This window comes from Equus caballus, chromosome 14 (assembly GCF_041296265.1).
Source record: "Equus caballus isolate H_3958 breed thoroughbred chromosome 14, TB-T2T, whole genome shotgun sequence".
NCBI classification, from domain to species: domain Eukaryota; kingdom Metazoa; phylum Chordata; class Mammalia; order Perissodactyla; family Equidae; genus Equus; species Equus caballus.
Genome location: NC_091697.1, coordinates 13799522 through 13827426, shown reverse-complemented (window position 1 = coordinate 13827426; position 27905 = coordinate 13799522). Strand labels below are relative to the sequence as shown.

Genomic DNA, 27905 nt, shown 5'->3' with positions numbered 1-27905 from the left:
TATTGTTGGAAAGTCCACAAGGCCAGAAAAAAAAAATCCTTTGTATAAAGAATGATTCCAAGGAACTGTAAGTCACACCACACCCAACACACACAGATTCTAGAATTAGTTGACATGCCAAGAAAATCGCAAAGGAATAGTCTTTCAACAAGCAGTGTTGGGATAACTGCATATCCACATGTGAAAGAATTAAGTTGACCCCCTACCTCACACCGTATGCAATACTTAAGTCAAAATGGATCAGGAATGTAAATGTAGGATCTAAAACTACAAAACCCCTAGAAGAAAATGTACAACTGAACTTCATGGCCTTGGATTAGGCAATGGTTTCTTACATATGACGCCCAAAGTACAAGCGACTAAAGGGAAAATAGGTCAATTGAACTTCATCAAAAGTAAAACTTTTGTGCATCAAAGGACATGGTCAAGGAAGTGGAAAGACAACCCACAGAAGGGGAGAACATATTTGCACATCTTTACATATCTGATAAGGGTCTACCGTTGAGTACATATAATATACTCTTGCAACTCAATGATAAAAATACAAATAGCTCAATTGTAAATGGGCAATGCATTTGGATAAGCATTGCTCCAGATTAATATGCAAATGGCCAATAAGTACAGGTAAAGATGCTCCCCATTATCAGTTGTTAGGGAAATGCAAATCAGTACCAGAATGAGATATCACGTTACACACACCAGGATGACTATAATAAAAAAGTCAAATAATACCAAGTGTTGGTGAGGATATGGAGAATTTGGAACCCTCACTCATTCGCTGCTTGCCAGTGGGAATGTGAAAAGGTAGAGTTGCTCAGGAAAATAGTTTGGCAGTTTACACTGATGAATAGCTCAACAAAAGTGATATATGAATACAATGGAATATTATTCAGCTGTAAAAAGGAATGAGGTATTGATACCTGGTACAACATGGATGAACCTTGAAAACATTATGCAAAATGAAAGAAGCCAGACCCCAAATACCACCTGTTGTGTGATTGCATTTATAGGAAATGTCCAGAATAGGCAAATCCAGAAGGACAGAAAGTAGATTAATGAATGCCAGTGGCTGGGGGGAAGGAAGTATGGAGTATGACTGCTAATGGGTATGAGGAACCTTTTTATGGTAATGAACATATTCTGGAATTAGCATCGATGATTGCACAACCTTGTGAATATATTAAAAACCACTGAATTATACGCTTTTTAAAACTTAAGATTATTTTTTAGAGCAGTCTTAAGTTCACAGCAAAATTGAGGGGAAAGCACAGAAATTATTCATGTGCCCCCTGCCTCCACACATGCATGGCTTCCCCCATTTTCAACATGTCCCACAAGAGTGGTAAATGTGTTATGATTGATAAGCCTACATTAGCACATCATACTCACCCCAAGTCCATAGTTTACCTTAACGTTCACTCTTGGCCTTGTTCATTCTATAACTCTGGACAAGAGAATAAGATGTATCCATCTTTAGGCTATCATACAGAGTATTTTCAATGCCTTAAAAATCCTCTGTGCTCTGCAGATTCACCCCTCTTCCTGCCCTCATCAATCTTCAGCAACCACTTAGGCATTTGTTCAGATCTTTCACTCATTGATTAATGAGGTTGTTTGTTTCCTTATTATTCAGTTTTAAGTGTTCTCTATGCATTTCCTATATCAGTCCTTTATGAGATGTGTTTTTGCAAATATTTTACCGTAGTCTGTTACTTATCTTCTCAATCCCTTGTTATCATCTTTCACAGAGCAGAAACTTTTTACTTTTAATGAAGTCCAATTTATCCATTTCTCATGGATTGTGCCTTGAGTTGTGTCTAAAAAATCATCAACATGCCCAAGGTTATCTTGGTTTTCTCCTATGTTATCTTCTAAGAGTTTTGGAGTTTTCCATTTTACATTTAGATGCATGATCTATATTGAGTTAATTTTTGTGAAGGGTGTAAGATCTGTGTCCAGATTCATATTTTTGCAGGTGGATGTCCATTGTTCCAGCAGCATTGATTGAAGATCTGATCTTGGCTCCAGTGTATTGCCTTTGCTGCTTTGTCAATTCTCAGTTGACTATATTCCTGTGGGTTTATTTCTAGACTCTCTATTCTGTTCTATTGATTGATTTGTCGTTTCTTTCACCAATATCACACTGTTTTGATTACTGTAGCTTTCTAGTAAGTCTTGAAGTCAAGTAGTTTCCAACTTTGTTCTTCTCATTCAACATTGTGTTCTCTATTCAGAGTGAATTATACACTTTAAAATGGTGAATTTTTTGGTATGGAAATTAATATATAAATAAAACATATTTAAATCAACTCCTCAGAGAAACCTCCCCAGGCCACACTATGGAAGATGCTACCCCACGGCACTCCCTGCACTTCTGTCTCTGTCACTCCCCTGGCAGTGTCTATTGAGGACACATCTCTCCCTAGGGTTACCCTGCTCCTTGACTGCAACCCTGGTGATGATCAATTTTCCCATGGAGTAGGCTTGGTAATGGCTGTCACCAAAGATGTCCACATCCTAGTCCCCAGAGCCTGTATATGTGTTACCTTCATGGTAAAAGTCGCTATCCCAGTGGGATTAAGTGAAGGATCTTCAAATGGAAAGTTACCAACCTCTGTGGGCATCTGGAACTTCCAGGACCCCACACACCTGAGTGTAGACAAGGGCTAGAGGAGAGAGGCCACAGTGTCTCCTGTATAAATTAGGATGCTTGAAGTCAGTGATCCACATGACTGCAAAGTGTCTGTAGGCTTTGGCTCTCCATCAATGACCCACTACGCTCCAAGACCCTGGGATAATGCTTCCCAGACCTTGCAGGCCTGTGGATTAGGGAGAGGTTCAGGGGCTTTGGTGGATGAGGATTGGGCTAGAGAAGGACATGCCAGAGCACCGTGCAGCAAGGCCAAAGTAGAAGGAAAGATGGTTTTTGTTGGGGTGCTCTTTTGGAAGTCGAGGTGAGTCATTGTCCTAGCTGAGGCAAGGATGCCTCGTGAGTGAAGATGACGCCGATGAATGAATACATGGGCGGGGGGAAGGAAGCTTCCAAAGCCCCTCATACTGTCCTTGGTGTCGTAGGTCCCACCGAGAACCTACAGAGCCACCGTCTTGAGAAGCCCCAGTAGAGGTGAATGTGTGGTTTTGTGCTGTCCCTGCCGTGGCTTCTGTCCAGTACTGGCCACTGGGGGGAACCTCCAGTGTCAGGGGGGCCCACTGAGCTGTGCTGGAGCAACTGAACAAAGGAGGAGTCATGTGGAAGTCACGCTGCCCATCCCCCCGCCTCAGAACCCGCTTGCACCTCCTATTACTAGCGTTCGTCTCCACCATTGCAGCAGGTCAAAAGCAGGAAGGAGAAACCGAAGATCCCCCTGTTTACTCATTGAGCAGCTGTGTGCCAAGCCCTCACCCTGGGCCAGGAGCCCTGGTCGGCCCTGGGGTGGTGCTAAAAAGTGCCTAGTGGTCCCTGAGCCCCAGGAGCTCAGTCTGGAGGGAGACGGGCAAAAGCACCACATCCGAGACATGTGAAAGAGAAGAGCATGAACTGGAACGACAAGAAAGAGTGTCCTGCAGGGAGGGCTGGGGGTCTCACAGGGTAGGAGAGTATGAAAGGCCTCCCCGGGGTGACATTGGCTGTGAGCAGAGTGACAGGAGGAGCCAGCCCTGCACATGCCGGGAGCAGTGTGCCAGGGAGAGGGCACTGCTGGTGCAGAGACATGCAGGCCTAAGTGAGTTTGCCAGAGGAGGTTGGAAAGGCTGGCAGTGTGGCTGCAGAGAGCCTGGAGGAGAGCGGAGGGAGGAGGGCAGGCCAGACCCAGGGCCTGGGAGGCAGCGCGAGGGATCTGCTCCTCCTGGACTCCATTGCTCCCAACCCTGCACCTCTCAACTACAAATACTGACGATCTCGCCATCTCTGTGGGCCAGGGACGCCAGCACCGCTGAGCTGGAGTCTCTGCCTCCTGGCGTCTTGCAGGTTGGGGCTGTGGCCTCAACTGAGGCTGTGCTAGGGTGAGATTTGCTATGGAGATCACTCCCGTGGGCGTGGTCATGATCAGCTTCACTGAGAGCTGAGCTCCTTTCTCCCTGTTGGCCAGGGCATGCCCCTGGTTCATCCCTATGTGGCCTCTACATAGGGGAGCTCAGGACATCCATGCATGGTCCCCAGGTCCATGGGTAAGAGAGACTGAGAGAGAGAGAGAAACAAAGGGAGAGAGAGAAGGAGGGAACACAAGAGTGGGAGGAAGTGGGAAGGACAGCCTGGGGAATGAGATCTGGAGGGCTGATCTATCGCTTGTGCTGTGCTCTGTCGGTCAGAGGCCAGTCCCTGCCCACTGAGCGGCTCCACAGGGGTGTGTCAGACAGGCAGTGACATGCATGCCTGCCAGGGCCGCACTGACCGTGAGTGGAGTGTCCCGCGGTGAAAGGCTCGCTTCCTCCCTGGGCTCGTCCTGGGCTGAGCTCCGATCCTCCTCCCTGGGAGTGTTACTCATCGGGACCAGCTCTGCTCTCCAGGTTTTCCTGGACTCCATCTCCTCAGAGGGAGGTGTACACAGAGGGGGACTGAGGGCCGAGAAAGCAGGGTCCCCCTCCCCACTCCCAGGTCCTTCTCTTCCTGTCCCAGGAGGGCTGAGGCCTCAGGAGCCTCTCCTCCCTGCTCCCCACCTTCTCTACCTTCAGAGCCCCTCGGCTCACCCTCTGAAGAAGACCAGGGAGAAGTTTCCAGGTGGGAAGGCCTCTCTGCATGCGAGCCCCAGAGAGGACAGGGACCCCACAGGGCTGGGCTTTGCCCCTCAGTCAGCTGGGACCCTCTGGGAGGCAGCAAGGCCTGGGGCCAAGGCCTGGGCTGATGGCAGGTCTCTAACCCTCCCCACAATGCGCACCTGCCTGGTCTCTCCTGAGTGTGTACAGGCCTGCACGTGCGCAAAACCGTCCAGACCCCCAGGGATGCGTGGAGCCCATCAAGTCCTTGTGTCTGTCTCACTGCCTGGTTCTCCCTCTCCACTTTCTGGCTAGTTTGTGGCTCTGTTCTGGATCCAACCTCAGGCAGCTACAAAGTTGATCTTCCATGGCAGCTTGCCGCTGAGATGGCTACAGTTTCCAGAAATGCTCAGGGGCTGGGGATTCCCCACCCGTGCAGAAACCAAGTAGGCAACTTCTGACAGGGAAGCAGCCGCCTTCAGGCCTGCCATTGTCACAGGGCCCTGACACTGAGGGTGTGGGGTCGGGAGCTGCCCTGGGTGAAAACACCACAGACTCTCATTGGTCTCCCTCAGCCTCAGATGCTCCTCAGTGGGCTGTGTGCCTTCGGTCTCTTGGCAGAGTGCTGACCTGGTGGTTTTCTGCCAGCTTCTCCAGGATGGTCATTGCTGTGCGGGAGGCGGATTTGCTGAATTCCTCGCTCCACCATTCCGTTTGTCCTGCCAGCCCACCCTGAGGACGTTTGGAAGGCACATCCTTCCAGCAATCTGAGCACCCAAGATGGAGACTCCGGGGCCTGGAGGATTTTGAGAAGAGCTGGTGGGAAGGCAGTACTGCAAAGCTTTTTGCTTCCGGAAAGCTCTCTGGGGTCCTCAGCATTTTCCTGTTTTGCATCAAAATCCTGAGATCTTGAAAATGCCAGCAAGGTTACAACGTGGGCCCCAAAAACCACTGTATCTGGGCATCCAACACCAATCAAATATTCGGAATTGCTTGTCACTTGAGATGAGTGGAAAGGAATCGGGCAGGTGGGGTGGAGGGGTGGTCTTGGACCCCACTTTGTGTTGGAAGGACAAATGCCATGCAGATGAGTCTTTCTCTGGGCAGAAGGGCGGGACCTTTGTGGAGAGCCCAGCCGCAGACACTGCTGTGGTCGCACTCCTGTTCCCTCAGCCCACCTGAGTGCCCCTGCAGCTGGGAGCCAGTGCCCAGGAGACTGATAGCGGCCCCCTGCAGTGCCTGCATCCCTCCTCCCTGCCTGAGGGCTCTCCTGCCCCATGGGCCCTTCCTCTCCTGCAAGGCTGTGCGGCCTTTTGCAGGAATGCCCTGGGGTGTTCCCTCCACCTGAGGGGACCGAGCCAGTCCAGGCAGGACCTGGTCTCCTGCTGGGACAGAGTGATGCTCACCACAGTGGTGCTGGTTCTTCAGGCCCCGCTAAGGCTTTAATCCTCCAGGCTCATTCCCCGCGTCCTCCTTCAGGCTTCCTGGGAAGACCTGCAAACAATTTCCCCTCCATCCTCCTCTGCATGGGTACCAAACTCTGCTGAGACGCCACACTGGCCGTGTCTCTGGACAGGCTGTACAGCCTGCTGGACTTGAGCTTCCTCGCCTGGAAGATGCTGACAAATGGCCTCCCTCAGGGAGTCATCGGGGGGACCCAGTGTGTGACGATGCAAACCACTGCAAAGAAAGACGCCAAGTGATCCTAAGTGAAAGTGCCAGCCTTGCAAAAGAAGCAGGAGCTCATGAGACCCAGGGGGGAATGCGGGCAGCCTGTCCCAATGGCAGGGACAGTCCCGGATGGATGAGGGTGGCCTCGCAGGGCAGGCCCCCGAGCAGCAGAGGAGCCATTGGATGAGGAGGGACCAGGACAGAGGCTTCCAAGGAGGAAGATTGAAGTGCTAGGAGGTGAAAGAGGCCTTAGGAAAAGTGTGAGCCCTAGAAGATGTTTCCTCAAATGCCATTGTTGGTCAGAAAAATGGTGTCACCAAGCCCCAATCCATTGAATTTCTTCTTTGTTGGTTTTAGGAATCAGTGCACACTTGTAATCAGAGCCCATGTTTTGTTCAACATAGGGCATATTTCTTTGTCCTAACTTTTCCTTCTTTTCTTGTTCTAGCAGAGGAGCCGTGCACGTGTTCTCTCCATTCTTTCCTGTGCATGACTGGCCTCTCTGTTCAGAAGCGGATTGCTGGTGCTCATCACTCCCCCTCACCCGAGAGATGGCCGTCTTCCATGTCACACAGCAGATGTGAACCGCGGGGACAAGGGTCACGCCGGATCACACTCACTGGTGAGGTCACATTGCTGGGTGCACAGCAGGGACCAGAGGATTTGGGCTGAATGAGTGAAAAGTATGAGTGAGAGTAGAAATGAATGAATGACTTGAGTGAGTGAGTGAAGGAAGGAAGGAGGGAATGAAAGCCTCAGTGAATGAGTGAGGAAGTGCCTAAACCCACAGCAGCTGGGATCCACCGAGGAGGAGACTTGATTTCTGGTGGGCTCCGGTGTCACAGGGCAGGCCCTGGACAGCGGCATGGAACGTGTCCAGCTGTCCTTCCGGCTCTGAGCCCCTGTCACCTGCAACACAGAGTTGCCTGGATCTTCTTCAGCTCCACCTCAAGGAATGCTGGCTATTCCTGGGGACAGGGCAGCAGGAGGGAAGCCGAGGAGGGACTCCCTGGACCCTGCACCCAGGAGGACCACTGTGACAGCCTGGCAGGTGGTTCCCAATGCGCTCCGGACACCAGGCAAGAGATCCACAAGTCCTTCCTCAGCGGAGTCTCCCAAGAGCCCGTCACGAGGCCCAGTCATTTCCTCATTGCGCAGAAGGGGAAGCTGAGGCTCAGGGCCTCCCCTGCAGTCGCCAGCTAGAGAAAGGCTGAGCATCGCCCAGGACCCCTGTCTCTCCGGCCCGGGGTCATTCTGCCCAGTGTCCCACATTGCAACCTCCTGGAGCTCAGGGCTCCTGTCTCTCCTGGGGCCTGCCCCATTCCGGCCTCCAGCCCTCACTGAACTCGAGGCCCAGGGCCATCCCGTTTGCCTGGGGCTGGGGTGGTGACCAGGTTGGCCAGCCACAGACACTGTGGGCTCTCCGAGGACCAGGACCAGCCTATCCCCCCACAGGATGAGGTCTCTCTGGGCACCAGCACCAAAGATTGTCAGGACTTTAGGGAAAAGAGGTCGTTCCTGGTCAGGGGGGCCCATGGGCTCTAACAGGCACTGGCTTCCAGTCCTGGCTCTGCTCCTCTGTTGGGCACAGAGGGACCCAGTCTCTTTAAGCCTCGCTTTCCTCATCAGTGAATTGAAGACCAGAATCCCTCGTGCCCCACTGGGCTGCCAGGAGGATTCGGAGAGACAGCTCATGTGGCGAACAGAGGTGTGGTCTGAGCTCATGCCCAGGAGCCGATCCTGCTGACGTCACCCCCAGGAGAGCCCCTGGGGCCCTTGGCCTCTGCCCACTCTGTTCTCCCACCAGGCATGCCCGACTCACTCTGACTCCTTTGTTCCTCTGGAATAACTTTCTCCACCCCATCCGGTGCCAGGACGGTCTGCCAGTCCGGGTGGGATCCAGGCCCCCGGCCCAGTTCTCCTCCTGGGATTCCTCATCATGGGAGCTAGTAGCTGTGGAGCTCTTCGAAGGAGCAGCCACTCCAAGTGCAGCCTCCGTGAACTTGTCTCACACCACCACGGCAGGTCGGCTGCCAGCCCAGTGCACAGGGGAGGAAAGCGAGGCTCGAATGGCAGTCCCTTGCCAAGGTGCCCAGGGCTCTCTCCCTCATCCCTACTAAGCAGAGCCCCTCCCTCCCAGAAGCAGAGTCTGCTGGCTGTGTGGACCAGGGGCTGGCACAGAGCCTGAGGCAAGGGTCACTGCTAGAGGACCCTAGCTCTGCTTTGTGCTCAATGACCTTCTCTAAAGCCCCCAGCCCCAGGCTTAGAGCTCTGGCACCTTCCACGAGGCCTCCGCCATACCTTGTCAAAGTCCCTTCTGCTCACACGAGGTCCAGCGGGTCCTGCGCATGCAGCTGAGAACGAGCCCTGGACGGAGCACGTTCGAGGTGGTCCCCGTGACTCTGTGCACTGCCCTAGATGTGCTTTCCTGCCTGGAGGATGGGGTTTGGAGGGAGAGAGAGCAGGCAGGATTGTGCGGGCCCTCCTCATCCTCTGTCCGGGTCAGCAGGTCAGGCTGCTCAGCTCAGGAGAGTTAGAGGCCGGGAGGGGCATTGGGAGGCCAAAGTGGGCTAGGGAGGTGGAGGGTGGGACCAGGGATGAGGCCAGCAGCAGGACCAGGAGGGCAGGAGGGGAGCCCTCTAGCTGGGCAGATCACCCCTGGTGCCTTCCTCACCTGCATCCTAGCAGCCAGTCCTTGTCCATCCCTCCCTGAGTTCTCTGCCCCAGGCTCTCTGCATCCCCACTTTCCCAAAACAGGCTCACAGCAGAGAAGGAGACCTCGAAGGTCAGAGAGTGACCGACAGCGGAACACCGTGTTGACATCATGCACCAGAATCTCCCCCTCTGGGGATATGTCCTCCAGGATCAGAGATTGAGGTAGGCTGATGTTCCCATCAGCGTGAGGAGGGGAGAGGAAAGTCAGAAACGGGGCACGTTCCACATCGGGGCCATTTGGAAATTCGGATGCCGGGATATCCAAGAGGAAGAGTGTTGTCTGACCAGGGTCCGCCCGTGAAGAAATCAGATCCAGAGGAGCACACGCCCTGCAGGCCTCCGCACTCAGCACCCACAGGATGCACGCACTCTGACGCACACACCGGCATATCCATGTGCACACACGCAGCACAGGTGTGAATATGCATCACCCCACACACATGCACCCCCGCGCACGGGCACACGGGCACACGCACACACACACACACGCCCGCGTGCACACACACGTGGACACCAAGGGAAAGGACTGGAAAGGTGAAGACCACCTGTGAAGGGCACTCCTGAGTTGCCACTTCCTTAATTCTTCAGTCTCTTAAAATTCATTCTTTTACTACAATAAACGTTCATTGTCTTGGAATAGAAATCTTCAAAAATAGAAACTAAAGAATGTACTTTATTCCAAAGATGGATCATCAATGGATTTCATTGAAGCTGTGATATTCACCTTTTTAGAATTAGGAAAGGAAGACACGCACATTCTACAGAACTTTCGACATCCCGCCAGGAGCAGATAAGACTGGAAAGTCGCGAGCCCCGTGAACAGTTTGGTGCATATCTCCCTGGCGCGGTTGCTCTCATTCTGTCTCCTTCTGTCTGTCTCTCTCTCACACGCACATTCATTTTCATAGATGTCTGTCTCCCTGTTGATGTCACATATCCGTGTTCTGACGGATGGGCCGCATGGGTCCCATTGCCTCTCCATGAACCTGAGTTGTGTTCCCAGCTCCCAGCCATTGCAACCAGTGCTGTCATGACTACTCTTGAAAAGATATCTTGGGAACCTTGGGCAAGACCTCCTGTGGGCCACACTCCAGGCATTGGCACTGCCAGCAAAGGTGGGGTCCTGGGGAACTTGGAAGGGTCCTGCAGGCTATTCTCCCAGAGAGCAGTGCCCTTTCCCCCTGCTCTCTAGGGATCTGCGGGGGCCTCTGCTTCCCCAAATTCTCACCAGGCCTGGTCGCAACCAGACCAGAAACCTGGCAGTCTGCTGGTGACCAATGCCGTCTCCATGGTGTTTACGTTTGCACGTGTCCTCTAGGGGAGGTCGAGCATCTCTGACATATGCCGTCCCTATGTCCCTATGTATCGCCTCTCGGGGGAATTGCATGTGTTTACTCTCTGTCCCTTGAAAACAACGACTTTCGGGAGTTCTTTGGTCCAGAGGGAGGTTGCACCTTTCTCTCACCTTGGTTTAGGAGGAATGCTTTCGAGGTTCTGGTTTGTCTTTCCAGCTGTCTCCCTTTTTCTTGTTTGTGTTTTGGCCGCAGGAAGAACCAGGCACTTCCTGTGTGGCTTGTGGCTCTGGTGTCCCCCTTAGAAGAGCGGTCTGTAGCCTGACATAATGCACATGTTTACTAAAAGGGCTTCATTTGAAGCATCTAATCCATAAGCCATTGGGACTTTCCTATCAGCTGGGAAAAATGCTATTCAAGTAGAAAGAGAAATGAAAAATCGATCAGTGCTTCTGAAAATATGGAAGCAGACTAGGATGGCCACCTATTGCATGACACCGCTTATCGGATACATCCAGAAAAGATTGACCAAAACCTGCCAGAACACAGAATAGGCGTTGTCAGGGAGCGAAGGAGGAATGAGGCATGAGCGCTTTGGGAAAAGGCTTCCCTTGTGGTGAAGGGAATGTCCAGCAAGCGGACAGTGGTGATGGAGGCCGAGCATTGGGACTGTACTTAACGCTCGGGAATTGTACACTTGAAAAGGAGAAAATGCAGAGTTCTTAAAATATAAATAAATTTATTTTACAATTTACATAAAGACCAAAGAAAGACAAGAAAACGAGCAACATAAACGGCTACACAGACATACAGGGGAAGCAGGGAGAGGAAGGGAGGTCGTGGTGAGGGAGCAGGTGGAAGGGATGGGTCAGGAGCTGGGGATGAAGGGGGTTGGAGAGTGAGCTCTCCCGGGGACAATGCTGGGGCCTGAGCAGGCTCCAGGGCTCCAGGAGGCTCTGGAGCAGGGGATGGCTCTCCCTGCTCCCTGGCGACCACTTCAGCCTGCCCCGGGGCACTGGCAGGAGCCAGAGCAGGGGATGGCTCTCCCTGCTCCCTGGCGACCACTTCAGCCTGCCCCGGGGCACTGGCAGGAGCCAGAGCAGGGGATGGCTCTCCCTGCTCCCTGGCGACCACTTCAGCCTGCCCCGGGGCACTGGCAGGAGCCAGAGCAGGGGATGGCTCTCCCTGCTCCCTGGCGACCACTTCAGCCTGCCCCCGGGCACTGGCAGGAGCCAGAGCAGGGGATGGCTCTCCCTGCTCCCTGGCGACCACTTCAGCCTGCCCCAGGGCACTGGCAGGAGCTGGAGCAGGGGATGGCTCTCCCTGCTCAGCTGGTTCCATGAGAGCCGGCTGCATGGCTCCTGCCCGAGCCTGAGGAGGGGCTGGCTCTCCCCGCTCCCTTCCTGGGGCGCTGCTTGTCTCCTGCCCTTGTGCAGGAGCTGCTGGATGTGACTGTGCTCCCCGCACACGGGCTGGGGCCTGTGCTGGCTCTGATCCTTGTGCAACAGTCCCTGAGGACGGCAGCCTTTTCCCCACGCCTGCCGCTACGCTGTTCCTGCCCAGCTTCTCCTCCCTCGGGGAGCTGGACTCCGTGTCCTGAGTGGACCTCTGCAAAGACAGTGACCAACAGTCAGCCCAGAAGCATCAGAGCCCTGCTCAGCTGCCCCTGCTCTTTCTTCTGCCCTCTGCGCCTAATGCTCCCACATCAGGCACACCCTGTGTCTGTGCAGAATTCTCCCCGGGATGAAACAGATAGACCTCAGGGGCTCGGGAGAAACCTCGGGCAGACGGTGCTGCCCGGCACTCCACGCCCCACCCGATCAGCCATGAGCTGGGGTGGGAATGGGCCCGGCCCACCAGGCTTCTAACCACTCATCAGCCTGCTCCTCCTCGCGGTGGTCCACTCACACAAACCACCCTTCCACACACACACACACACATGCACACACACACACACACACACACACACACACACACACCCAGGGAGGGGACGTAGGGCTGTGCAAGTGGGACCACAGTGGTGGCCTGGCCTGGATTGGCCCACCCCGGGCGTCCCTGTGTTACCTCTGTGTCCCTCCGCACGAACGTCCAGAGACGTCTCGAGCGGGACAGGAGCCCGCCTTTGCGTCCAGGGCGCTCCTTGCGGGCTCTGCTGAGGCTGCGGCCCCGGCAGATAGGCAGACAGCAGAGAAACATGCTGCTCCTTCTAGACGAGTGCTAGACGAGTGAGCTGTTGGGGGCTGTCTCTAGGAGCTGGGTGCCTAGAGACCAGGGTTCCAAGTTCTCTTGGGCCCAGTGAGGTCGCTGCCTGGGGTCCCTTCCCTAGGCTTCCTGCTCACACGAGACCTCCCTAAGGGCCCCCTGGGCCGCTGACTGCTCACCCTCCATCCCAACACCACGGCCATCCACAGTTGCACCAACACAGCCCATCCCACCGCCCCCGAGGAGGCCTGGCTCGAGTCAGAAGCCAGCGTTGGGGACGCAGAGCTGGTCAGACCTGGCTCCTCCTTCTTGCCAGTGATGTCCCCCTGGACAGCCATGTGCCTCTCAGGGCCTCCCCATGCCCCCATGTGTGCAGTGCGGGTCGTTCTAGTACCTACTTGCTAAGGGTGTCTTCAGGTGTCTAAACCTATCAATCCCTCTAGCGCCTGTCAACCCATGGGCCGCTACCCCGTGGAGCTCCTGCCCAGACTTAGCATGGGAAGGGTTCCACAAAGGGCTGGGTGGGAGTAGGCTCCAGGGCCCTGGCAGGAGTCGGAGCAGGGGATATCTCTCCCTGCTCCACGGAAGAGACTTCAGCAGGCTCCAGGGCCACTGCAGGAGCCAGAGCAGGGGTTGACTTTCCCTGCTCTGCAGCAACAGCTTCAGCTGACTCCACAGTCCCAGCAGGAGGCATAGCAGGGCATGTCCCTCCCTGGTCTGAGTCCATGGCTTCAGGCTGCTTCAGGGCCCAAGCAGGAGCCAGAGCAGGGGATGGCTGTCCCTGATCCACAGCCAAGGCTACTGCTGACTCCACAGCCCCAGCAGGAACCAGGGGAGGGGATGGCTCTCCCTGGTCTGAGGCTGCAGCTTCAGCTGGCCGCACAAGCGCCAGCAGGACCCAGAGCAGGCATGACTCTCCCTGCTTCCTGATCATGACTTCCAATGGCACCAGGGCCCTTGCATGAGCCAGAGCAGTGGATGGCTCTCCATGCTTCATGGCCGCGTATTCACTCGGCTCCACATCCCCAGCAGGAGGCGTAGCATGGGATGGCTCTCCTTGATCCAAGACCACCACTTCTGGCCGCTCCAGGGCCCTGGCAGGAGCTGCAGCAGGGGATGGCTCTCCCTGGTCCACGGCCACATCTTCAGCCGGCTCCACAGCCCCAGCAGGAGCCAGAGGAGGGGATTGCTCTCCCTCGTCCGCTGCCGTGGCTTCCACCAGCTCCTTTGCCCTGGCAGTCACCTGAGCAGGTGGTGGATCTGCCTGCTCTGTGGCCACATCTTCAGCCGGCTCCAGGGCCCTAGCAGGAGACTCAACAGGGGGTTGCTCTTCCTGGTCCGAGGCCGCCACTTCAGCCAGCTCTAGGGACCAGGCAGGAGCCACAGCAGGAGAAGGCTCTCCCCACTTCCTGGCTGTGTCTTCAGCTGGCTCCACAGCCCCAGCAGGAGCCGTTGCAGGGGATGGCTCTCCGTGCTCCCTGGCTGCAACTTCAGCCGGCTCCTGGGTCCTGGCATGAGCCGGAACCGGGGATGGATCTCCATGCTTGACGACTGCATCTTCAGCTGTTTCCAAAGCTCCAGCAAGACCCAGACAGGGGATGGCTGTCCCTGCTCTGCAGCCAAGGTTTCAGCTGACTCCACAGCCCCAGCAGGTGGGGGAGTGGGGGATGTCTCTCCCTGGTCTGTGGCCATGGCTTCAGCTGGGTGCACAGCCCCAGCAGAAGCCGTAGCAGGGGGTGGCTCTCCCTGCTCCCTTGCCACACCTTCAGCCTTCTCCCGGGTACTGGCAGGAGCTGGGGCAGAGGGTGGCTTTCCCTGGTTTCATGGCCATGTCTTCAGCCGGCTCCAGAGCCCCAGCAGGTGCTGTAGCAGGGGATGGCTCTCCCAGCTCCACGCCTATGTCTTCATCCGGCTCCACAGCCCCAGCAGGAGCCAGAGCAGAGGATGGCTCTCTCTGCTCCTTGGCTATGGCTTCTGCTGGCTTCAGGGCCCGGGCAGGAGCCAGAGGAGGGGATGGCTCTCCCTGCTCCGTTAGTTGGGACTCAGCCAGCTGCAGGTCTCCTGCCAGAGTCTGTGCAGGGGATGACTCTCCTTGCTCGGATGGTGGTGCCTCAGTCGGTGGCAGGTCTCCTGCAGGAACCTGTGTAGGGGAGGGGTCCCCTGGCTGTGATGGTTGGGCCTCAGCTGGCAGAAGGTCTCCTGCAGGAGGCTGTGCAGGGTATGGCTCTCCCAGCATGGATGGTGAGGCCTCATTTCCCCGCAGATCTGCTGCAAGAGCCTGTGCAAGGATGGCTCTCCTTGCATGGAGGGTGGGGTCACGTTCGGCTGCAGATCTCCTGCAGGAGCTTGTGCAAGGATGGCTCTCCCTACATGGAGGATGGGTCCTCAGCTGCTTGCATGTCTCCTGCAGGAGCCAGTGCAGGGGATGGCTCTCCCTGCTCAGTTAGTTGCGACTCAGCCAGCTGCAGGTCTCCTGCCAGAGTCTGCAGAAGACTCTCCTTGCTTGGATGGTGGTGGCTAGCCTGTGGCAGGTTTCCTGCTGGAGCCTGTTCAAGGATAGCTCTCCCTGCACAGAAGGTGGGATTTCAGGCCCCTGCAAGTCTCCTACAGGAGGCTCTGCAAGGATGGCTCTCCTTGCATGGATAGTAGGGCCTCGTTCGGCTGCAGATTTCCTGCAGGAGCCTGTGCAGGGGATGGCTATCCCTGCTCAGATGGTGTGGCCTCAGCCAGCTGCCGGTGTCCTGCAGTAGCCTTTCCAAGGATGGCTCTCCCTGCATGTATGGTGGGGCCTCAGCTGGCGGCAGGTTTCCTGCAGCATCCTGTGCAAGGACGGCTCTTCCTGCATGGATGGTGGGGCCTCACTTGGCCACAGTTCTCCTGCAGGAGCCTGTGCAGGGGATAATGTTTGGGGGGGAATGACACTCTTGTGGCAGAAAAAGCTTAAAAAAACTAGCTGCGCCAGACTGTATCCCAGCACTGTGTGTGTTCCAGGCTGCCTTTGTCTTGCTCACCATTTTATTTCCATCCCTGGGGCAGTGCCTGGCACATGGTAGGTACCCATAGTCAATACTTAAATCCATAAGTGAATGCAAACAGAAAGTGCTGTGAGAGTAGCAAAAGAGGAATTGGTAAGTCTCCCAGGGTGGAACACACGAGAGAGAAGGCATCGTGGGGGAGGTGGCAGGGGAATTTACCAGGTAGACTGGGGATGGGTGGCAGGAAAGGTTCCATGGCGAAGGGGAGGGGCAGGGGCAGGCTTTAACTGCTGAGAGCATGTGGGGCTGCTGGAGTCTGATCTGCTTCCAGGGCAGTGGTGTGGGAGAGGCTGGAGGACAGGTGGAGAGTGAGTGATGCAGGATTTTGTGGAGTTGGGGGAGGAGGTGGTGAAGGCCGCTTGGGGAGCTGCGGGCGGCAGACACAGGTGGGGAGACGTGTAAGGAGAATTGACTGGATTTGGGGCTTGATTCGATGGATGGAGTGAGCTAGAGGGAGTCGAGCATGACTCCACAGGCCAAAGAGCTGCTGCTGATGTTCTCAGCCCAGATCGGGGAGTCCCAGAGGAGGAATGGGCTTGGGCTGGGTGGGAGCGGGAAGCGAGGAGGAGGTAGAGAGTGTATCTGCTTTTAGGGTTGCGGTAGAGTGTAGTGCTTCTGGCACAGGCTTCAAAGTCACATGGATGCGAGTTCACGTCCCTGCTTCCCCAAATAGTAACTGGATGACTTTGGACAACTTACCAACCTTCTCTGAGATTCAGTTTCTTGTTAGATGGTCTTGGATATTGTCTTAGCACAGTGGCAGGCATGGTAAGCAGTCATTAAAGGTGCTTTTCATTAGGCTGTAGAAAAATAGATCTGGAACTCAGTAGACTTTTGGGGACCGGACATAACAGTGTATAGTCGAGAGTGAAAGTCTTGGGAACAGATGCTGCCTCCCAGGGGAGTAAATAGTGAGGAGAGAAGAGGGCAGAAGACAGACCTTGGAGAAGGCTTCCAGCACTGAAGGGTAAGGAGTAGAGGCTGAGCTAGTGACACAGATTGGAAGTTATTAGAGAGGAGGAAGAGATGGATGGGGAAGAGAAAGTCTCCTGGAGGAGGGAGTGTTTCCTCAGGGATGCAGTGGGATGGAGGAGCTCTCGGGTTTGCTCCTTAGGATGTCGGGCACCCTCCTTTAGCAAGAGCACTTTCTGTGCAGTGGCACAGAAGCCAGGCTGCAGTCGATTGAGAAAGAATCCGATGTGGAGGCCGTGTGGGGCAGCCTGCCTGGATCCGGCCCCATCAGGGAGCATGAGGGAATGCTACTGTGCTTTGGGTCCATCGACTAGGACACTGGGCTTCCAGAGACTTCTTCTCATGAACCTCCGCTCTGTCTGATAGGTTGCGTGTGGTCAGGACCATAGGCTGTTGCTGAGGGATAGAGGAGAAGTCTGTTCTAGTGGATGGGGCACAGATGGACAAACAGATAGTGCCCTCACACCCCCCTTGGGAGGGGCCGTATGCAGCTGTGAGCTGTAGGGCTCTCAGGGGCTGGAACCACCTGCCTTCCTTTCACTCTTCCCTCTCCCATCACTTCCTGGGGAACAGTTCTCTTTGTGCGGTCCATTTCCCCTCAGCCCCAGCTCCCACGGACAGGAACTGCCAGAGGGTTGGACGGGGGATTAGAGCCTCCCCTCCACAAAGGAGTTCTGAGCCTTTCTCTTCAGAGACACAGGAGACTGCCTGACGCTTTCAAAGAAGACACAGGGGCCACCTAAAGGGAGCTCAACTGTAGCTGATTTGAGAAGAATGTGATCAATGAAGGGAAGAATGAGGGACAAGCTTTCTCAGCCTTGTATGCTGAATCTTTCTGTCTCTGATGTTTGTCTGAGGGAGGGCCATTAAATTGAAGATGAAATCTCATGGAAGTCCTCAATAATCCCACCACCACATGAAGCCGTCTTTGCCTCATTGTCTCCTGTTTCCCCCAGTCCTTCTCCCTATGTGTCCATCATTTACACTGCAGTCTTAACCTAGATGTGGCTTTCTATGCTTGTTTTATCATTTCAAATTACAGAAACCATTTTTCCATGTTGGTAGAATGTTTTTTCTTTGCTGAGGAGATTTGCCCTGAACCAACATCTGTGCCAGTCTTCCTCTGTTTTGTATGTGGGTCACCACCACAGCACGGCCATTGGCAAGTGGTGTAGGTCTGCAGCGGGGAACCAAATGCAGACCCCTGATGTGGAGCACGCCCAACTTAACCACAAGGCCATGGGACCACCCCCATGTTGGTACACTTTTCACAGTTACAGTTTTTAATGTTTGCATGATATAGCATCTTCTAATCATTTTATCCATGACTTACTTTTAGGTATAGAATACATTATTATTAACTATAGTCATCTTTTTGTATATTAGATCTCAACAGCTTATTTATCTCCTAACTGAGAGTTTGCACCTTTTCACCAACATCTCCTCGTTCCCCTCTCACACCCCCGCTCCCTGGGAGCCACCATTCTACTGTCTGTTTCTATGAATTTGAGTTTTTCAGATTCCACATATAAGTAAGACGATGCAGTAATTCCCTTTCTGTGTCTGGCTTATTTAACTCAGCATAATGTCCTCCAGGTACATCCACGTTGTCAGGAAAGGCAGGATTTCTTTCTTTTTGAAAGCTGAATAATATACAGTTGTGTAGATGCACCACATTTTTTTGTCCCTTCATCCATGAATAGCCCCGTGGTTTGCTCCCTGTGGTGGCTGTTGTGACAAATGCTGTGGTGCACACATGAGTGCGGAAGTTACTTCAAGACATAGATTCTGTTATCTTCCGATGTGCCCCCAGGTGTGGGATTGCTGCACCATATGACAGTTCCACTTTTAATGTTTGGAGAAAACTCCAAATTGTTTTTACGTAATGGCTGGACTAACAAAAACCAATTCCAGATGGATTTTAAATACAAATGGAAGTTATAAAAATACCTTCTGCGACACGTACCTTAGGAGAATATTTTCAAGAACTTGGGGCAGGCAAGCATTTCATAGAACAAAAGGCATACTAATCGTAAAGAACAAAAGGATAAATTGGAAAGTATTAAAAAGAAGAACTTGTTTTTGTCTAAAGAAACTTCTAAGAGAGTAAAGAAGGCAGGCACGAAGGGCATAAATACTTACCATTTATTTATCTGACAAAAGACGATTCTAGGATGTGTAACTAACTCCTATAAATTGATAAAGACACACACAGACAATCCACCATGAAAAGAAATGGGCAGGAGATTTGACTAGGCATGTCACAAAAAAGATACCCAAATGGGAATCATTAGATGAATGGGTGCTCCACATTATTACTCGTGAGGAAAATGCAAATTAAAATGACGACGAGATACCCCTACATGTACACCACAATGGTCAAAATCAAAAACTCTGACAACAGCCAGTGTTAATGAGGCTGTGAAGCAACTAGAACTCTCATACACAGCTGTGAGGGTAAACTATTTCATCCACTTTGAAGCTCTCTGGTAGTATCTCCTAGAGGTGGACGTGCACATAGTCTATGACCCAACAATGATGTCCCCAACATAGACGTGTTCCTATGTTGGCCAGCAGACTTATACAAGATGTTCAGAGCAGCATCTTTTGGCATATCCTCAAACTGGAAACAACTCACTGGACATCAGTGGTGGAGTGGACAAATAAAATGGGTTATGTTTCATAGTGCAATACCATACAGAAATAATGTTCAGCCACAGCCACATTCAAGAATATTGATGAATCTTACAAGCGTAATGAAAGAAGCTCGACATAGATTTCTTTCTTTTTGAATGATTCCATGTCAATAGAGTTCAAAGACAAGAAAGACAAATGGAAAGTTAGAATATTGATTTCCCTTGGGGGAGAGGCAGGGACCTGGGAGGGGGCATCAGGTGGCCGTTCAAGGGCAGCTCATGTTCTATTTCTTGTGGGTACCGGTTGCCGGATGTGTTCCCTTTGGGTAATTCATGGAGCTATGCAAGTATGATTTCCATAGTTTCTGGTATGTATGCTATGCTCCCAATTGCCAATCCAATCTTGTGATTGTACCCTTTTTGACTGATTAGTCCCAAGGCAAGGCATAGTGGTTGGTGCAAAGCTCTGGAATTAAGGACCTGAATGCATAGCCCAGATATAACCTCTTCCAGCCTCGGAGACCCTGGCCAAGGGACTCTCTAAGCGTCACTTTCTTCATCTGTAGGCTGGCTTGAAGATGGAAGCTGTCTCTTACTTAGTGGGAGGATCCATTCCTTACTGGCACAGGGCAAGAACTCCATAAACAAGGGCTCTTGCGGTTGTTCTTGCTGTTCTTCCATGTTTGGGCGAGGGAGCTGGTGGATGGTGGCCAGTGGCGGAGGGAGGAGCAGGATGGGGATCCAGTGAAGACACGTTCTCCAGGTGAGGGTGAGGGGACAGAGCAGAGCTGATGCTGAGGTGCAGAGGGGAGGGTCCCAGGCCTGAGTCCCCTCCTTCCTTCCCCATCTCAGCTCCTGCCATCTGTAAACACAGGAGGTGAACTAACCAGGTGATCTCTAGATGGTTCACCCTTCCAGCTAGGACACTGGAGAGTTGGGAGGGTGACGGTTAGGCCATGAAAAGCCAAAAACAAATTTCCCAGTTGGATCCCCCCTCAAACACAAAGGACCATCTCTGGGAGCGAGTTGAGTTGGAGATCAGTGGTGGGATTATGGGTCCTTTCTATACTGTTCCTTGTACATTTTTCTATTTGGGATGGGAGCCACCCAAGCTGAGGAGCTGCCTGGGTGGCTGAGGCTCCTGGGGTGTTTCCCTTATCTCAAGACTCCACATGAAAGGGGGTCCCTTGGCCCTGGAGAGCAGAGAGTCACGTTCTGTGGATGGGATGGCGTGGAAGTCCCTGGGCTCCGGAGTGCTCTGTCGGCCCTGACACAGACCCTCCATGAGGAATGTCCCTGCATTTGATGGCTTGTGGGGGGATTACATTAAGAGGAGGGGGCTCATGCTGTCAGTGCCTGTCCTCCAGGGACCCGTGACCTTCTGCCCTCCTCCTTGTTGCCCTGAATCAGCCCCTAGCCTCCCCTGGGTGGAGCCCCATCTTCCCAGCCTGACCCATTAGAATCCGAACTCCCCCAGAAGCTCAAGAGGAGAGAGTCCGTGAGTGCGGCTTTTGTCCACTCCAGGGTATCTACCCCTCTCAGCCTTTGGGCCTGGCCTCTCCCTGGGGGAGTCTGGGTCTCAGAAGCTGCACCTGGGCTCCTCCCAGCTAGCAATATGTGCTTCCACTCACATCTTGCGCCACCGAGCTGTGTCCGCCTGCAGTGTGCACAATCCATGCACTGAGCCTTGTTTGGGGTGAAGGTTTGTGCTGCACAGGGAAGCAGGGGTGGATGGTGAGGAGGGGACAGACGAGTGAAATGCTGCCTAGAGCAGGCAGGAGTCAGGGGAGCCAGGGCACGATATGGTCGGCACTGGGGGCCTTGACATCTGCAGTCATGATGTGAAGGTGGGAGCAGCCCGCGCTCTGCACCAGCCTCGGCCCCTCTGACTGCTGGGGTCAGGTGCAGGAGAGGCACAGAGTTGGGCTCCCAGGACGGATTTCACCTGGCCGGGACCATGGAAGGAATGGGCAGAGCTGTGGGTCGGGAGCGTGGGGCTGTCCCAGAGCTCAGTGTGTGCTGGGAAAGGAAGGATGTGATGTAGGGAAAGGAAAGTGGGCATGGAGCAAGGGTGGCAGACGGAGACCCACTGGGCTGAGGAGGTGTTGGGGGAAGGAACCGACAGTGAGAGGGCAGGAACGACACCAGTGGGTGCTGGCTAGAGGTGGCTGGCCTGAAAAGGGGTGTCAGTCATGGTGGAGATGTTTAAATGTGTTCTGTGAGGCCAGGGCAGTGGGTGGTGGGGTTCGAGTGGAGGAGGGAGGAGGCAGGGCCACAAGGGTCTGGGATGTCAGAAGGATCCTCTGGGTGGATGCAGAGTGACCAAGAGGGGTCGACTCACAGTGGTGGTGTAGAGAGAGACAGGGCTGGCTTGCACACCCACCTCGATGCACACACACATGAACACACACACACTGTGATCAGAACACAGGGTGCTGTTGGCCCAAAGGCTGAGCACAGCTGCCTCTAGTGCTGGCTGATGTTGACGGCCCACTCCTTGTAGCCACGCCACTGTCCCTAAGGCCCCTCCTGCCCACGGAGACCCCACTGAAGAGCTTCATCTGCACGTCCTGATTATTCATCTTTTCATTGAAGTCGCTGATGCACTGGTCCCTCTCCAGGATGAAGCAGACATGGATGATGGCTCTCCACCCTGGAAGGGACACAGGTTAGAGCCATGTTGGACTTGTCAGGGTCCACGGGGATGGGGAGGGACCTACTGCCTGCAGGAGGGAGAGCAGATGTAGGGGGAGCCCCCATGCAGGGAGCTGCATGGTCAGGAGGGCAGCAGTCTCAGACCATCAGCAAAACAGAATGGATGTGGCTGGTGGCTGGCCGGGGTGCCCTCAACCCTGGTTCTCTGCTGGCCTCAGATCGCCACCCTCAACTTGGCTCCTGAGGCTTGTTTTCCCGAGTTCTCCCATTGCTGCAGGGAGCTTAGGAGCAGCTGACCCAAGCCCCAGACTTGCAGACCGGGTCTCTGGATGGCGTAAGAGGAGATGACGGACACCGTACCAGCAGGGTGTGGTGTCGCCTGAGGGCAGGGCCCGGTGAGGTGGGGGAAGCACAGGAGCCCTGTCCCTGGGCAGGGGCCAGCTTCAGTGAAAAAGACTCCTAGCTGGAAGGGTGGCCAGGGAAGACTGTGCTCGGGCTCTGGGAAACTGGAGAAAGTTGGTTCTTGGACACAGTGTGGACAGAACATGAGCTGCATGTTGGGACCCGCCGGGATGACGGACGACTCTGAGCAGTGGAGGAAAACTGCCTCCCCAGGTGGAGATCTGAGGTTTCAGTGGGCCACGGGAGATGAGTCTGTCCCCTGAAAGGTCAGCCAGATTTGTTACTGAACCTGATGTGAGTTCGCTCACCTGTTGCGCAGCAAGCCAATCTCTGACACTGGGTGTGGTGGAAGAAAGTAGGAACTTTATTTTTGCACAGCGCTGAGCAAGGAGAGAGGGAAGCTAACGCTGAAATCCCAAACTCCCCACAAAGGTAAAAGGAAGGGTTTTTATTTGGGGTTTTAGGTAGGGGAGTGGGAGCATATGGCCTTGCTGGTCGGAGCTTTCCCACCAGCCTGTCTTTTGCCTTGAGACTACTTGCAGAGAAGAGGAAGCCTGTGACCTTGCTGGTCAGCAGCTTTCCCACCAGACTGTATCTCTTTGCGGGGAGGAGATAATCCAGGTGCTTGTCCTTGATGGTATCTGTCTCCATGGAGGATAGTGGATTATGGAGCCAGGAAGCCAGAGAGTAAGCAAGGAATGAGTGTGATTTTAAACCCATATATTCTGGGTTTAATGTGAGGAAACTGATATCAGGGTCCGTATCATAGCCACTATAGAAAGCAGTATGGAGTATCCTTAGGTCATTAACAATAGATCTACCATAGGATCCAGCGATTCCACTGTTGGGTCTTTATCCAATGAGCTTGAAAACACAAATGCATACAGATACATGCATCTCTATGTTCATGGCAGCATTATTCACAATAGCCAAGACTTGGAAGCAACCTAGGTGCCCATCAAGGGACAAATGGATAAAGAAGATGTGGTGTATATATATACACAATGGAATACTACTCAGCCCTAAGAAATGATGAAACCTGGCCATTTGCGACAATATAGATCGACCTTGAGGGTATTATACTAAGTGAAAAATGTCAGAGGGAGAAAGTCAAATACCGTATGATTTCACCCATAAGTGGAAGACAAAAACAACAGCAAACAATCACATATCAACAGTGATTGGAGTAGTGGTTACCAGAGGGGAAGGAGGGAGGGAACAGGGTGAAAGGCGTGGCTGGGCACACGTGTGTCTTGTTGGATTGTAATTAGTCTTTGGGTGGTGAACATGATCTAATCTACACAGAATTTGAAATATATTATGATGTACATCATAATATACACAAAAATTTAGAATTACAGTCTGGATCCAAACTTCCGTATTTTTAAAAAAATGTGTTTAAATTCTTAGAATAGTTTCTTACTTTACATTGATCATCACTTTAATCTGTGTTACTTTTTTGTGTGTGTGTGTAAGGAAGATTGGCCCTGAGCTAACATCTGTTGCCAATCTTCCTCCTTTTTTTTTCTTGCCAAAGCCCCAGTACATAGTTGTGTATTCTAGCGCTTCTCTGGGGGATGCCTCCACAGCATGGCTTGATGAGCAGTGTGTAGGTTCACATGCAGGATCCGAACTGGCAAACCTTGGGCTGCCAAACAGGAGCACGTGAACTTAATCACTAGGCCACGGGGCTGGCCCACAGCTTCCATATTTTATGTGAATCTTAAATAATGCTATCCAGCAAACTGAGTAAGAGGGAAAATTTTCCAACTTGTTTTATGAGGACTGTAAAATCTTGATACCAAAACCTTACAAGGACCCTACAAAAAGGGGAATAATAAACAAACAGAAAATTAGACTTTATGAATTATACCATTAACTATAACAGCAAAAGCTTCAAATATGAAAGATTGAATTTGATGAAATATGTAGAAGACCCCTAGATTACACACAACAAAATATTTTTAAGAAAAATTTAAAAGACCTAAATAAAAGGAGGGCTGCAACATGCTCATGGATTGGAAGACTGTGTACTTAGAGATGTCAATTTTCTCCAAATTTTTCTATAGAGTCAATGTAATGGCAATCAAACTAAAAGCAGTTATGGGTGGTGGGTGGAGGGACTTACATAATGAGCCAAAAATAGTCATGATACTCTTGGAGAAGAAAAATAAAAGCGATGGACTTACACTGCTAAATATCTAGACTAAAGCTATAATAATTGAAACAGTGTGCTATTGGCACAACGTTATATACACAGACAAATGGAACATAGAAGTGTGGAAGCACACCTACAGATAAGACAGATCATGTTACAATGTAGCGGGGGAAGGATGTTCTTTTCAATAAATAATGCTGGGTAAGTTGGATGTGAATATGGAAAGAATACATTTTGATCCTGACCTCACACCATACACAAACATCAATTTCAGGTGGATATAAAATCTAAATGTGAAAGATATAACAGTAAAGACTCTTTTAGAAGAAAAAATAGAAAAATATTTATGAGCTTGGAGTAGGACAGATTTTTTAAACAGGACGTTAAAACACTATACAGGCTACAAATAGAAACATTGCACTACATTAAAATTAAGAACTTCCAGTTATCAAAAATTACCATATAAAGCCTAAAAATGAGAGTTACAGAGGAGAGAAAGGGTATCAATACTTAGGTTGAAGAAAGAACTCATGAGCAAAACATATTAAGAACCCTTACAATCTCACTAAGAAAAAAGCTGACAACTCAATAGAAAATAGGCAAAGCATTTGAACAGGCACTCACAACAGAGAACATCCAAATGGCTGATCAACATATGAAAGGCTCTTAACATGATTAGTCACCAGAGAAATGCAAAGTAAACCTACATTTGAAATAGAGTCACTCACCTCCTATGATGGCTAAAATAAAAAATACAGACACACCAACCGAATTTTGGCAAGGAGATTGAACAAGTGGAACAACTGGATTTCTCATACACTGCAGGTTGGAGAGTAAATTACTACAACCACCACTTTGTGAAACACTTTGTCAGTATCTGCTATAGCTGAGAATGAGCATACAGTCAACAGGAATGCTAGTATTTGGCCACCAAGGTCTTGTTCTAGAATTTTCATACGAGTACTATTTATAACAGACCAAAGTGGAAACTATCCAAATATCCATCAATATTAGAGTGGGTAATTAAACTGTGGGATAGGCACACAATGCAAATCTATTCAGTAACGAGAACAAATGTCTAAACACAACAGCAGGAATGAATCTCATGAAGCAAAATATTGAGCCAAAGAAGTTAGACACAAAAGAGTATGTCCTGTACGATTCTAAATTTATCAAGTTCAAAACCAGGCTCAATTTAGCTTTGGTATTCAAAGTCAAATAGTAGTTACCCCTGTGGGACACTGATGGAAAGCGGAATAATAAGAACCTCTGGGGGGCAAGTGACATTGTTTGTCTTGATCTGTGTGCTGGTTACCCTATGGATTCACTTTCTGAAAATTCATCATGCTGTACCCTTATGATTTGTTCAGTTCTCTGAATATATGGTATACTTAATAAAATGTTTTTAAACCCATATTACTCCTACAAGTATTAGGATTTAGTAGAGGGGTCAGATGAAATAATTAAAACTATAACACACTTCCTCTGTCTTTGACAAAATGAATAGTTAAATAGATCACACTTTCTAACCTAGAGAATCTAATTCAGTTGCTCAGCAAGCAAGCGGTCAGATTTGGGATCTAATGTATTAGGCCACATAAGCATTTCATTTAATATTTCAAAGTAGGGAACAAATCTAATCATTTCTAACATAATGGTCACTTTCTTAAAGGGCTCTTGGGTAAGAGCAGAAACAAAGACAAAAATCAGAAAATAGTAGCAAAGACGTGAGATGGCAGAGTGAGAGAAAGAGGATACGTAAATGAGTAGGTTGAGTGAGGCTGAAATTTCCCTAGACTTCACTTATCCTGGAACAATGTCAGCAGTTCCAGCTACACATGGCACGTTGAATATACATAAAACAAACACAGTGATAAAAATGTTTCTGAACTACATTTTGAAAACTTGTGGAGAAAAAAGCGCGGGAAGCCCAAGAGAGGGTCAGAGAATGAGAGAGATATTAGACAAATACTAAGAAAAGAATAGAAAGGCAGACAGATGCAGAAGACATCAAAGAGCAAGAAGAGGTCCAACTTCAGACCTATACGGACTTACTTCATCTTTTCCTCTCCAGATGCAATTCTACCTGCAGAAGTAGTGACTTTAACTCATATGGCAACTGATATAAATGTTGACAACGTGAAGGGGTAATGGGACTTGGATGTGAATTTCCATCTTACTCATGAGCAAAACAAAATGTGGCAGCATCATGACATTAACAGTCAATCAGACATAGGACAAGTGCAGTTTGATTAAATGTAGGAAAAAAGAGAAAGCCCAACTCTATTGTTCCTGAAACCATTAGTGAAACAGAATCTAATGGAGAGGAAAGACCTCACAGATTATTTATTCCCTGCCCTTTCCTGGCATACAAACATAGGAAACTTGGCTCATTCCTAGTAAAATATAGAGAAAGTCTAGGTATTTCTCAAATTAAACTGACCCTTATATAAGAATTCTGTTTCTGCAGGTGGGACACAGACGCTTAGAGCTTCTCTATAAGGATATTATCAATGATCCTCAGTTTGGACACATTAGCAGATATATGACTCTGTAGGAGAAAATTTTTCTGTAGCCTGTAAGCACTGCCCTCTTGTGAAAAGATTGCATTCCTGAGGAAAACCACTTGTCCTATATTCCTAGTAACACCTATGGCAGGAAGGAGTGGACCCAGAACAAAAGAGGTTGATTCGTATCCCCCATCTCGCTTATGCTCTGGCCACACAGGAAGAGAAGAGGTGTGTGGAGAGTTCTAATGTGAGGTCCTGAAGGGAAAGGTGTGTGAAAGCAGAAGGGAAGTAAGACCAAAGGAAGAAAAATTGATTCCTCTCTCCAACTTTAAAGGGAAAAAGGCAAATGGAAAGAGACAGACTAAGTTAGAGGGGATGAGGGAATGGTGGACACAGCCAGCATAGGAGAAAATGAATTTGGAGTGCATTGGCTTAATGACCTGAAGCTTCAATAGATATGTGTCTTCATAATCACTGAAAATAAAAATAAAAATAAATAGGCTTAAAAGAGGACAAGAAGAAGAAACGGCATCTTGGATGATCATCCCAGTCTAGCCTGGTGATGACACAGCCTGCACACCATCAGATGGCAACAATACGAGAGTCCCCACGGAAGACCTGCCGAGCTAAACCCTTCCCAAACTCCTGACCCACAAAATAGTGAGAAAAATAAAACAATTCTTGCAAGTTGCCAAGTTTCAGGATAATTTGTTAACTAGCTAAAGGTAACTGGAACAGCCACCCAAGACAGATGCATTTCTGCCTGGGCAAAGAGAACTGCCAGAGAAACACATGGGTTAGAGGCATTGGATTTATGGGTGTTGCATGGGCCCAGGGTCCGGTATGCAGCCCCCAATGGTGGTAGAGCCCATGTCAGAGGTGCTGCCGCTGGAGGCTGTGTCACAAGTTCTGCTGTGGCTCCTGACACCTCAGGTTGAAGATGCTACCTTACACTGCTGTGGGAG

At 51.3% G+C, this 27905-nt stretch overlaps 2 protein-coding genes and 1 long non-coding RNA gene across 43 annotated transcripts in view; 1 reads left to right on the top strand and 2 right to left on the bottom strand.

The window, feature by feature from the left end:
* LOC138917407 (odorant-binding protein 2b-like) overlaps positions 1-27905 on the bottom strand; it is a 64767-nt gene that overhangs the window by 8206 nt on the left and 28656 nt on the right. The gene's annotated exons all lie outside the window — the stretch shown is intronic.
* LOC138917406 (olfactory receptor 2AE1-like) overlaps positions 1-27905 on the top strand; it is a 407962-nt gene that overhangs the window by 366909 nt on the left and 13148 nt on the right. For 36 of the 40 annotated variants that reach the window (XM_070233603.1, XM_070233642.1, XM_070233636.1 and 33 more), the window contains 3 exons: positions 6812-6985; positions 7284-8750; positions 9121-9240. The gene's annotated coding sequence lies outside the window, so the exon portion shown is untranslated. The remainder of the gene's footprint in view (positions 1-6811; positions 6986-7283; positions 8751-9120; positions 9241-27905) is intronic. The other 4 variants (XM_070233641.1, XM_070233623.1, XM_070233610.1 and 1 more) reach the window with 2 other exon arrangements.
* The window catches only part of LOC138917408 (uncharacterized), a 38855-nt gene continuing 27260 nt past the window's right edge, over positions 16311-27905 (bottom strand). For both annotated transcript variants that reach the window (XR_011425365.1, XR_011425364.1), the window contains 2 exons: positions 21599-21868; positions 16311-16407 (listed from right to left, as the gene is read on the bottom strand). This is a non-coding gene — a long non-coding RNA (uncharacterized lncRNA). The remainder of the gene's footprint in view (positions 16408-21598; positions 21869-27905) is intronic.